Source organism: Gorilla gorilla, chromosome 19 (genome assembly GCF_029281585.2).
Source record: "Gorilla gorilla gorilla isolate KB3781 chromosome 19, NHGRI_mGorGor1-v2.1_pri, whole genome shotgun sequence".
Lineage (NCBI taxonomy): Eukaryota > Metazoa > Chordata > Mammalia > Primates > Hominidae > Gorilla > Gorilla gorilla.
Window position 1 is genome coordinate 8,961,656 of NC_073243.2, and position 15,560 is coordinate 8,977,215.

Sequence of the window (15,560 nt, forward strand, 5' to 3'; positions counted from 1 at the left end):
TCCGCCATCTGTATTAAGATGGAGATATCTACACCGCTATCTGTATAAACATGGAAATATCTACACCGCTATCAGTATAAACATGGAAATATCTACACCGCAACGTGTATAAACATGGAAATATCTACACCGCTACCTGTATAAACATGGAAATATCAGCACCGCTATCTGTATGAACATGGAAATATCTACTCCGCTATCTATATGAACATGGAAATATCTACACCGCTATCTGTATGAACATGGAAATATCTACACCGCTATCTGTATGAACATGGAAATATCTACACCGCTATCTGTATGAACATGGAAATATCTACACCGCTATCTGTATGAACATGGAAATATATACACCGCTATCTGTATGAACATGGAAATATCTACACCGCTATCTGAACATGGAAATATCTACACCGCTGTCTGCATGAAAATGGAAATATCTACACAGCTATCTGCATATACATGTAAATATCTACACAGCTGTCTCTTTACACATGGAAATAACTACACCGCTATCTCTATAAACATGGAAATATCTACTCCGCCATCTGTATGAACATGGAAATATCTTCACTGCCATCTGTATGAACATATAAATATCTACACCGCCATATGTATTAAGGAGATATCTACACCGGTATCTGTATAAACATGGAAATATCTACACCGCTATCTGTATAAACATGGAAATATCTACACTGCTATTTGTATAAAAATGGAAATATCAGCACCGCTATCAGTATGAACATGGAAATATCTGCACCGCCATCTGTGTGAACATGGAAATATCTACACCGCTATCTGTATTAACATGGAGATATCTACACCGCTATCTGTATGAACATGGAAATATCTACACCGCAAACTGTATGAACATGGAAATATCTTCACCGCCATCTGTATGAATATGGATATGTCTACACAGCGATCTGGATGAACATGGAAATATCTACACCGCGATCTGTATGAACATGGAAATATCTACACCGCTATCTGTGTAAACATGCATACATTTCACCGCTATCTGTATAAACATGGAAATATCTACACCGCTATCTGTATGAACATGGAAATATCTACACCGCTATCTGTATGAACATGGATATATCTACACAGCCATCTGGATGAACATGGAAATATCTACACCGCTATCTGTTTGAACATGGAAATATCTCAACAGCTATCTGCATGAAAATAGAAATATCTACACAGCTCTCTGCATATACATGGAAATATCTACAAACCTATCTCTTTACACATGGAAATAACTACACCGCTATCTCTATAAACATGGAAATATCTACACCGCCATCTGTATGAACATGGAAATATCTGCACTGCCATCTGTATGAACATATAAATATCTACACCGCCATCTGTATTAAGATGGAGATATCTACACTGCTATCTGTTTGAACATGTAAATATCTACACTGGTATCTGTATGAACATGGAAATATCTACACAGCTATCTGTATGAACATGGAAATATCTACACCGCTATCTGTATGAACATGGATATATCTACACAGCCATCTGGATGAACATGGAAATATCTACACTGCTATCTGTATGAAAATGAAAATATCTACACCGCTATCTGTATAAACATGGAAATATCTACACAGCCATCTGGATGAACATGGAAATATCTACACCGCTATCTGTGTAAACATGCATACATCTTCACCGCAGTCTGTATAAACATGGAAATATCTACACCGCTGTCTGTATGAACATGGAAATATCTGCACCGCCATCTGTGTGAACATGGAAATATCTACACCGCTATCTGTATGAACATGGAGATATCTACACCGCTATCTGTATGAACATGGAAATATCTACACCGCAAACTGTATGAACATGGAAATATCTTCACCGCCATCTGTATGAATATGGATATGTCTACACAGCGATCTGGATGAACATGGAAATATCTACACCGCGATCTGTATGAACATGGAAATATCTACACCGCTATCTGTGTAAACATGCATACATTTCACCGCTATCTGTATAAACATGGAAATATCTACACCGCTATCTGTATGAACATGGAAATATCTACACCGCTATCTGTATGAACATGGATATATCTACACAGCCATCTGGATGAACATGGAAATATCTATACCGCTATCTGTTTGAACATGGAAATATCTAAACCGCTATCTGCATGAAAATAGAAATATCTACAGAGCTCTCTGCATATACATGGAAATATCTACAAACCTATCTCTTTACACATGGAAATAACTACACCGCTATCTCTATAAACATGGAAATATCTACACCGCCATCTGTATGAACATGGAAATATCTGCACTGCCATCTGTATGAACATATAAATATCTACACCGCCATCTGTATTAAGATGGAGATATCTACACCGCTATCTGTTTGAACATGGAAATATCTAAACCGCTATCTGCATGAAAATAGAAATATCTACACAGCTCTCTGCATATACATGGAAATATCTACAAACCTATCACTTTACACATGGAAATAACTACACCGCTATCTCTATGAACATGGAAATATCTATACCGCTATCTGTGTAAATATGCATACATCTTCACCGCAATCTGTATAAACATGGAAATATCTACACCGCTATCTGTATGAACATGGAAATATCTACACCGCTATCTGTATGAACATGGATATATCTACACAGCCATCTGGATGAACATGGAAATATCTACACCGCTATCTGTATGAAAATGAAAATATCTACACCGCTATCTGTATAAACATGGAAATATCTACACAGCCATCTGGATGAACATGGAAATATCTACACCGCTATCTGTGTAAACATGCATACATCTTCACCGCAGTCTGTATAAACATGGAAATATCTACACCACTGTCTCTATGAACATGGAAATATCTACACCGCTATCTCTATGAACATGGAAATATCTACACCGCTATCTGTTTGAAGATGGAAATATCTACACTGCTATCTGCATATACATGGAAATATCTACACAGCTATCTGTTTACACATGGAAATAACTACACCGCTATTTGTATGAACATGGAAATATCTACACCGCCATCTGTATGAACATGGAAATATCTGCACTGCCATCTGTATGAACATATAAATATCTACACCGCCATCTGTATTAAGATGGAGATACCTACACCGGTATCTGCATAAACATGGAAATATCTACACCGCTATCTGTATAAACATGGAAATAACTACACCGCTATCTGTACAAACATGGAAATATCTACAATGCTACCTGTATAAACATGGATATATCAGCACCACTATCTGTATGAACATGGAAATATATACACCGCTATCTGTATGAACATGGAAATATCTACACCGCTATCAGTATGAACATGGAAATATCTACACCGCTATCTGTATGAACATGGAAATATCTACACCGCTATCTCTTTGAACAAGGAAATATCTACACCGCTGTCTGCATGAAAATGGAAATATCTACACAGCTATCTGCATATACATGGAAATATCTACACAGCTATCTCTTTACACATGGAAATAACTACACCGCTATCTCTATAAGCATGGAAATATCTACTTCGCCATCTGTATGAACATGGAAATATCTGCACCGCCATCTGTATGAACTTATAAATATCTTCACTGCCATCTGTATTAAGAAGGAGATACCTACACCGCTATCTGTATAAACATGGAAATATCTACACCGCTATCTGTATAAACATGGAAATATCTACAACGCTATCTGTATAAACATGGAAATATCTACACCGCTTCCTGTATAAACATGGAAATATCAGCACCGCTATCGGTATTAACATGGAAATATCTACACCGCTATCTGTATGAACATGGAAATACCTACACCGCTATCTGTATGAACCTGGAAATATCTTCACCGTCATCTGTATGAACATGGATATATCTACACAGCCATCTGTATGAACATGGAAATATCTACACCGATATTTGTATGAACATGGAAATATCTACACCGTTATCTGTATGAACATGGAAATATCTTCACCGCCATCTGTATGAACATGGATATATCTACACAGCCATCTGGATGAACATGGAAATACCAACACAGCTATCTGTATGAACATGGAAATATATACACCGCTAACTGTGTAAACATGCATACATCTTCACCGCTATCTGTATAAACATGGAAATATCTACACTGCTATCTGTATGAACATGGAAATATCTACACCGCTATCTGTATTAACATGGATATATCTATACAACCATCTGGATAAACATGGAAATATCTACACCGCTATCTGTATGAACATGGAAATAGCTACACCGCTATCTGTTTGAAAATGGAAATATCTAAACCGCTATCTGCATGAAAATGGAAATATCTACACAGCTATCTGCATATACATGGAAATATCTGCACAGCTATCTCTTTACACATGGAAATAACTACACCGCTATCTGTATGAACATGGAAATATCTGCACGGCCATCTGTATGAACATATAAATATCTACACCGCCATCTGTATTAAGATGGAGATATCTACACCGCTATCTGTTTGAACATGGAAATATCTACACTGCTATCTGTATGAACATGGAAATATCTACACCGCTATCTGTATGAACATGGAAATATCTACACCGCTATCTGTATGAACATGGATATATCTACACAGCCATCTGGATGAACATGGAAATATCTACACCGCTATCTGTATGAAAATGAAAATATCTACACCGCTATCTGTATAAACAGGGAAATATCTACACAGCCATCTGGATGAACATGGAAATATCTACACCGCTATCTGTGTAAACATGCATACATCTTCACCGCAGTCTGTATAAACATGGAAATATCTACACCGCTGTCTGTATGAACATGGAAATATCTACACCGCTATCTCTATGAACATGGAAATATCTACACCGCTATCTGTTTGAAGATGGAAATATCTACACTGCTATCTGCATATACATGGAAATATCTACACAGCTATCTGTTTACACATGGAAATAACTACACCGCTATTTGTATGAACATGGAAATATCTACACCGCCATCTGTATGAACATGGAAATATCTGCACTGCCATCTGTATGAACATATAAATATCTACACCGCCATCTGTATTAAGATGGAGATATCTACACCGCTATCTGCATAAACATGGAAATATCTACACCGCTATCTGTATAAACATGGAAATAACTACACCGCTATCTGTACAAACATGGAAATATCTACACTGCTACCTGTATAAACATGGATATATCAGCACCACTATTTGTATGAACATGGAAATATATACAACGCTATCTGTATGAACATGGAAATATCTACACCGCTATCAGTATGAACATGGAAATAGCTACACCGCTATCTGTATGAACATGGAAATATCTACACCGCTATCTGTTTGAACAAGGAAATATCTACACCGCTGTCTGCATGAAAATGGAAATATCTACACAGCTATCTGCATATTCATGGAAATATCTACACAGCTATCTCTTTACACATGGAAATAACTACACCGCTATCTCTATAAGCATGGAAATATCTACTTCGCCATCTGTATGAACATGGAAATATCTGCACCGCCATCTGTATGAACTTATAAATATCTACACTGCCATCTGTATTAAGAAGGAGATACCTACACCGCTATCTGTATAAACATGGAAATATCTACACCGCTATCTGTATAAACATGGAAATATCTACAACGCTATCTGTATAAACATGGAAATATCTACACCGCTTCCTGTATAAACATGGAAATATCAGCACCGCTATCGGTATTAACATGGAAATATCTACACCGCTATCTGTATGAACATGGAAATATCTACACCGCTATCTGTATGAACCTGGAAATATCTTCACCGTCATCTGTATGAACATGGATATATCTACACAGCCATCTGTATGAACATGGAAATATCTACACCGATATCTGTATGAACATGGAAATATCTACACCGTTATCTGTATGAACATGGAAATATCTTCACCGCCATCTGTATGAACATGGATATATCTACACAGCCATCTGGATGAACATGGAAATACCTACACAGCTATCTGTATGAACATAGAAATATATACACCGCTATCTGTGTAAACATGCATACATCTTCACCGCTATCTGTATAAACATGGAAATATCTACACTGCTATCTGTATGAACATGGAAATATCTACACCGCTATCTGTATTAACATGGATATATCTACACAACCATCTGGATGAACATGGAAATATCTACACCGCTATCTGTATGAACATGGAAATAGCTACACCGCTATCTGTTTGAAAATGGAAATATCTAAACCGCTATCTGCATGAAAATGGAAATATCTACACAGCTATCTGCATATACATGGAAATATCTGCACAGCTATCTCTTTACACATGGAAATAACTACACCACTATCTGTATGAACATGGAAATATCTGCACGGCCATCTGTATGAACATATAAATATCTACACCCCCATCTGTATTAAGATGGAATTACCTACACCGCTATCTGTATACACATGGAAATACCTACACCGCTATCTGTATAAACATGGAAATATCTACACCGCTATCTGTATAAACATGATAATATCTACACCGCTACCTGTATAAACATGGAAATATCAGCACCGCTATCTGTATGAACATGGAAATATCAGCCCCTCTATCTGTATGAACATGGAAATATCTACAACGCTATCTGTATGAACATGGAAATATCTACACCGCTAGATGTATGAACATGGAATTATCTACAACGCCATCTGTGTGAACATGGATATGTCTACACAGCCATCTGGAGGAACATGGAATTATCTACACCGCTATCTGTATGAACATGGAAATAGCTGCTCCGCTATGTGTATGAACATGGAAATATCTGCACCGATATATGTATGAACATGGAAATAGCTGCTCCGCTATGTGTATGAACATGGAAATATCTGCACCGCTATATGTATGAACATGGAAATATCTACACCGCTATCTGTTTGAACATGGAAATATCTACACCGCTGTCTGCATGAAAATGTAAATATCTACACAGATATCTGCATATACATGGAAATATCTACACAGCTATCTCTATACACATGGAAATAACTACACCACTATCTCTAAAAACATGGAAATATCTACACCGCCATCTGTTTGAACATGGAAATATCTGCACCGCCATCTGTATGAACATATAAATATCTACACCGCCATCTGTATTAAGAAGGAGATATCTGCACCGCTATCTGTATAAACCTGGAAATATCTACACCGCTATCTGTATAAACATGGAAATATCTACCCCGCTATCTGTATAAACCTGGAAATATCTACACCGCTACCTGTATAAACATGGAAATAGCTACACCGCTATCTGTATGAACATGGAAATATCTACACCACTATCTGTATGAACATGGAAATAACTACACCGCTATCTGTATGAACATGGATATATCTACACAGCCATCTGGATGGACATGGAAATATCTACACCGCTATCTGTATGAACATGGAAATATCTACACCGCTATCTGTATGAACATGGAAATAGCTACACCGCTATCTGTATGAACATGGAAATATCTACACCGCTGTTTGAACTTGGAAATATCTAAACCGCTATCTGCATGAAAATGGAAATATCTACAGAACTATCTGCATATACGTGGAAATATCTACACAGCTATCTCTATACACATGGAAATAACTACACCGCTATCTGTATGAACATGGAAATGTCTGCACAGCCATCTGTATGAACATATAAATATCTACACCGCCATCTGTATTAAGATGGAGATATCTACACCGCTATCTGTATAAACATGGAAATATCTACACCGCTATCTGTATAAACATGGAAATATCTACACAGTTATCTGTAAAAACATGGAAATATCTACACCGCTACCTGTAAAAACATGGAAATATCAGCACCGCTATCTGTATGAACATGGAAATATCAGCCCCTCTATCTGTGTGAACATGGAAATATCTGCACCACTATCTGTATGAACATGGAAATATCTACACCGCTATCTGTATGGACATGGAATTATCTTCACCGCCATCTGTATGAACATGGATAAGTCTACACAGCCATCTGGATGAACATGGAAATATCTACACCGCTATCTGTATGAACATGGAAATAGCTACACCGCTATCTGTATGAACATGGAAATATCTGCACCGCCATCTGTATGTACATATAAATATCTACTCCGCCATCTGTATTAAGATGGAGATATCTACACCGCTATCTGTATAAACATGGAAATACCTACACCGCTATCTGTATGAACATGGAAATACCTACACCGCTATCTGTATGAACATGGAAATATATACACCGCTATCTGTATGAACATGGAAATATCTACACCGCTATCTGTTTGAACATGGAAATATCTAAACCGCTTTCTGCATGAAAATGGAAATATCTACACAGCTGTCTGCATATACATGGAAATATCTATACAGCTATCTCTTTACACGGGGAAATAACTGCACCGCTATCTCTATAATCATGGAAATTTCTACACCGCCATCTGTATGAACATGGAAATATCTTCACTGCCATCTGTATGAACATATAAATATCTACACCGCCATCTGTATTAAGATGGAGATATCTACACCGCTATCTGTTTGAACATGGAAATATCTACACTGCTATCTGTATGAACATGGAAATATCTGCACCGCTATCTGTATGAACATGATAATATCTACACCGCTACCTGTATAAACATGGAAATATCTACACCGCTATCTGTATAAACATGGAAATATCTACACCGCTATCTGTATAAACATGGAAATATCTACCCTGCTACCTGTAGAAACATGGAAATATCAGCACCGCTATCTGTATGAACATGGAAATATCAGCCCCTCTATCTGTATGAACATGGAAATATCTACACCGCTATCTGTATGAACATGGAAATATCTACACCGCTATCTGTATGAACATGGAAATATCTTCACCGCCATCTGTATGAACATGGATATATCTACACAGCCATCTGGATGAACATGGAAATATCTACACCGCTATCTGTATGAACATGGAAATAGCTACACCGCTATCTGTATAAACATGGAAATATCTACACCGCTACCTGTATAAACATGGAAATATCAGCACCGCTATCGGTATGAACATGGAAATATCTACCCCGCTATCTGTATGAACATGGAAATATCTACACCGCTATCTCTATGAACATGGAAATATCTTCAACGCCATCTGTATGAACATGGATATATATACACAGCCATCTGTATGAACATGGAAATATCTACACAGCTATCTGTATGAACATGGAAATATCTACACCGATATCTGTATGAACATGGAAATATCTTCACCGCCATCTGTATGAACATGGATATGTCTACACAGCCAACTGGATTAACATGGAAATATCTACACCGTGATCTGTATGAACATGGAAATATCTACACCGCTATCTGTGGAAACATGCATACATCTTCACCGCTATCTGTATGAACATGGAAATATCTACACCGCTATCTGTTTGAACATGGAAATATCTAAACCGCTATCTGCATGAAAATAGAAATATCTACACAGCTATCTGCATATACATGGAAATATCTACAAAGCTATCTCTATACACATGGAAATAACTACACCGCTATCTCTATAAACATGGAAATATCTACACCGCCATCTGTATGAACATGGAAATAACTGCACCGCCATCTGTATGAACATATAAATATCTACACCGCCATCTGTATTAAGATGGAGATATCTTCACCGCTATCTGTATAAACTTGGAAATATCAGCACCGCTATCTGTATGAACATGGAAATATCTACACCGCTATCTCTATGAACATGGAAATATCTACACCGCTATCTGTATGAACATGGAAATATCTACACCGCTATCTGTATGAACATGGAAATACATACACCGCTATCTGTATGAACATGGAAATATCTACACCGCTATCTGTATGAACATGGAAATACATACACCGCTATCTGTATGAACATGGAAATAGCTACACCGCAATCAGTATAAAAATGGAAATATCTACACCGCTATCTGTTTAAACATGGAAATATCTACACCGCTATCTGTATAAACATGGAAATATCGGCACCAATATCAGTATGAACATGGAAATATCTGCACCGCTATCTGTATGAACATGGAAATATCTACACCGCTATCTGTATGAACATGGAAATATCTTCACCGCCATCAGTATGGACATGGATATATCTACACAGCCATCTGTATGCACATGGAAATATCTACACCGCTATCTGTATGAACATGGAAATATCTACACCGCTATCTCTATGAACATGGAAATATCTACACCGCTATCTGTTTGAACATGGAAATATCTAAACCGCTATCTGCATGAAAATGGAAATATCTACACAGCTATCTGCATATACATGGAAATAACTACACAGCTATCTCCTTACACATGGAAATAACTACACCGCTATCTGTATGAACATGGAAATATCTTCACCGCCATCTGTATGAACATGGATATATCTACACAGCCATCTGGATGAGCATGGAAATATCTACACCGCTATCTGTATGAACATGGAAATATTTACACGGCTATCTGTGTAAACATGCATACATCTTCACCGCTATCTGTATAAACATGGAAATATCTACACTGCTATCTGCATGAACATGGAAATATCTACACCGCTATCTGTTTGAACATGGAAATATGTACACTGCTATCTGCATGAAAATGGAAATATCTACACAGCGATCTGCATATACATGGAAATATCTACAAAGCTATCTCTTTACACATGGAAATAACTACAGCGCTATCTCTATAAACATGCAAATATCTACACCGCCATCTGTATGAACATGGATACATCTACACAGACATCTGGATGAGCATGGAAATATCTACACCGCTATCTGTATGAACATGGAAATATCTGCACCGCCATCTGTATGAAGATATAAATACCTACACCCCCATCTATATTAAGATGGAGATATCTACACCGCTATCTGCATAAACTTGGAAATATCTACACTGCTATATGTATAAACATGGAAATATCTACACCGCTATCTGTATAAACATGGAAATATCTACACCGCTACCTGTATAAACATGGAAATATCAGCACCGTTATCTGTATGAACATGGAAGTACCTACACCGCTATCTTTATGAAGATGGAAATATCTAAACCGCTATCTGTATGAACATGGAAATAGCTACACCGCTATCTGTATGAACATGGAAATATCTACACCACTACCTTTATGAACATGGAAATATCTACACAGCTATCTGTATTAACATGGATATATCTACACAGCCTTCAGGATGAACATGGAAATATCTACACCGCTATCTGTATGAACATGGAAATATCTACACCGCTATCTGTGTAAATATGCATACATCTTCACCGCAATCTGTATAAACATGGAAATATCTACACCGCTATCTGAATGAACATGGAAATATCTACACCGCTATCTGTTTGAACATGGAAATATGTACACCGCTATCTGCATGAAAATGGAAATATCTACAGAGCTATCACCATATACATGGAAATATCTACACAGCTATCTCTTTACACATGGAAATATCTACACCGCTATCTGTATGAACATGGAAATATCTACACCGCCATCTGTATGAACATGGAAATATCTGCAACGACATCTGTATGAACATATAAATATCTACATGGCCATCTGTATTAAGATGGAGATATCTACACCGTTATCTGTATAAACATGGAAATATCTACACCGCTATCTGTATAAACATGGAAATATCTACACCGCTATCTGTATAAACATGGAAATATCTACCCCGCTACCTGTAGAAACATGGAAATATCAGCACCGCTATCTGTATGAACATGGAAATATCAGCCCCTCTATCTGTATGAACATGGAAATATCTACACCGCTATCTGTATGAACATGGAAATATCTACACCGCTATCTGTATGAACATGGAAATACATACACCGCTATCTGTATGAACATGGAAATAGCTACACCGCAATCAGTATAAAAATGGAAATATCTACACCGCTATCTGTTTAAACATGGAAATATCTACACCGCTATCTGTATAAACATGGAAATATCGGCACCGATATCAGTATGAACATGGAAATATCTGCACCGCTATCTGTATGAACATGGAAATATCTACACCGCTATCTGTATGAACATGGAAATATCTTCACCGCCATCAGTATGGACATGGATATATCTACACAGCCATCTGTATGCACATGGAAATATCTACACCGCTATCTGTATGAACATGGAAATATCTACACCGCTATCTCTATGAACATGGAAATATCTACACCGCTATCTGTTTGAACATGGAAATATCTAAACCGCTATCTGCATGAAAATGGAAATATCTACACAGCTATCTGCATATACATGGAAATAACTACACAGCTATCTCCTTACACATGGAAATAACTACACCGCTATCTGTATGAACATGGAAATATCTTCACCGCCATCTGTATGAACATGGATATATCTACACAGCCATCTGGATGAGCATGGAAATATCTACACCGCTATCTGTATGAACATGGAAATATTTACACGGCTATCTGTGTAAACATGCATACATCTTCACCGCTATCTGTATAAACATGGAAATATCTACACTGCTATCTGCATGAACAAGGAAATATCTACACCGCTATCTGTTTGAACATGGAAACATCTACACTGCTATCTGCATGAAAATGGAAATATCTACACAGCGATCTCCATATACATGGAAATATCTACAAAGCTATCTCTTTACACATGGAAATAACTACAGCGCTATCTCTATAAACATGCAAATATCTACACCGCCATCTGTATGAACATGGATACATCTACACAGACATCTGGATGAGCATGGAAATATCTACACCGCTATCTGTATGAACATGGAAATATCTGCACCGCCATCTGTATGAAGATATAAATACCTACACCCCCATCTATATTAAGATGGAGATATCTACACCGCTATCTGCATAAACTTGGAAATATCTACACTGCTATATGTATAAACATGGAAATATCTACACCGCTATCTGTATAAACATGGAAATATCTACACCGCTACCTGTATAAACATGGAAATATCAGCACCGTTATCTGTATGAACATGGAAGTACCTACACCGCTATCTTTATGAAGATGGAAATATCTAAACCGCTATCTATATGAACATGGAAATAGCTACACCGCTATCTGTATGAACATGGAAATATCTACACCACTACCTTTATGAACATGGAAATATCTACACAGCTATCTGTATTAACATGGATATATCTACACAGCCTTCAGGATGAACATGGAAATATCTACACCGCTATATGTATGAACATGGAAATATCTACACCGCTATCTGTGTAAATATGCATACATCTTCACCGCAATCTGTATAAACATGGAAATATCTACACCGCTATCTGTTTGAACATGGAAATATGTACACCGCTATCTGCATGTAAATGGAAATATCTACAGAGCTATCACCATATACATGGAAATATCTACACAGCTATCTCTTTACACATGGAAATATCTACACCGCTATCTGTATGAACATGGAAATATCTACACCGCCATCTGTATGAACATGGAAATATCTGCAACGACATCTGTATGAACATATAAATATCTACATGGCCATCTGTATTAAGATGGAGATATCTACACCGTTATCTGTATAAACATGGAAATATCTACACAGCTATCTGTATAAACATGGAAATATCTACACCGCTATCTGTATAAACATGGAAATATCTACCCCGCTACCTGTAGAAACATGGAAATATCAGCACCGCTATCTGTATGAACATGGAAATATCAGCCCCTCTATCTGTATGAACATGGAAATATCTACACCGCTATCTGTATGAACATGGAAATATCTACACCGCTATCTGTATGAACATGGAAATATCTTCACCGCCATCTGTATGAACATGGATATATCTACACAGCCATCTGGATGAACATGGAAATGTCTACACCGCTATCTGTATGAACATGGAAATAGCTACACCGCTATCTGTATAAACATGGAAATATCTACACCGCTACCTGTATAAACATGGAAATATCAGCACCGCTATCGGTATGAACATGGAAATATCTACCCCGCTATCTGTATGAACATGGAAATATCTACACCGCTATCTCTATGAACATGGAAATATCTTCAACGCCATCTGTATGAACATGGATATATATACACAGCCATCTGTATGAACATGGAAATATCTACACAGCTATCTGTATGAACATGGAAATATCTACACCGATATCTGTATGAACATGGAAATATCTTCACCGGCATCTGTATGAACATGGATATGTCTACACAGCCAACTGGATTAACATGGAAATATCTACACCGTGATCTGTATTAACATGGAAATATCTACACCGCTATCTGTGGAAACATGCATACATCTTCACCGCTATCTGTATGAACATGGAAATATCTACACCGCTATCTGTTTGAACATGGAAATATCTAAACCGCTATCTGCATGAAAATAGAAATATCTACACAGCTATCTGCATATACATGGAAATATCTACAAAGCTATCTCTATACACATGGAAATAACTACACCGCTATCTCTATAAACATGGAAATATCTACACCGCCATCTGTATGAACATGGAAATAACTGCACCGCCATCTGTATGAACATATAAATATCTACACCGCCATCTGTATTAAGATGGAGATATCTTCACCGCTATCTGTATAAACTTGGAAATATCAGCACCGCTATAAGTATAAACATGGAAATATCTACACTGCTATCTGTATAAACATGGAAATAGCTACACCGCTACCTGTATAAACATGGAAATATCAGCACCGTTATCTGTATGAACATGGAAATATCTACACCGCTATCTCTATGAACATGGAAATATCTTCACCGCTATCTCTATGAAGATGGAAATATCTACACCGCTATCTGTACGAACATGGAAATATCTACACTGCTATCTGTATGAACATGGAAATATCTACACCACTATCTGTATGAACATGGAAATATCTACACTGCTATCTGTATGAACATGGAAATATCTACACCGCTATCTGTATGAACATGGAAATATCTACACCGCTATCTGTATGAACATGGAAATATCTACACCGCTATCTGTGTAAACATGCATACATCTTCACCGCTATCTGTATAAACATGGAAATATCTACACCGCTATCTGAATGAACATGGAAATAACTACACCGCTATCTGTTTGAACATGGAAATATGTACACCGCTATGTGCATGAAAATGGAAATATCTACAGAGCTATCACCATATACATGGAAATATCTACACAGCTATCTCTTTACACATGGAAATATCTACACCGCTATCTGTATGAACATGGAAATATCTACACCGCCATCTGTATGAACATGGAAATATCTGCAACGACATCTGTATGAACATA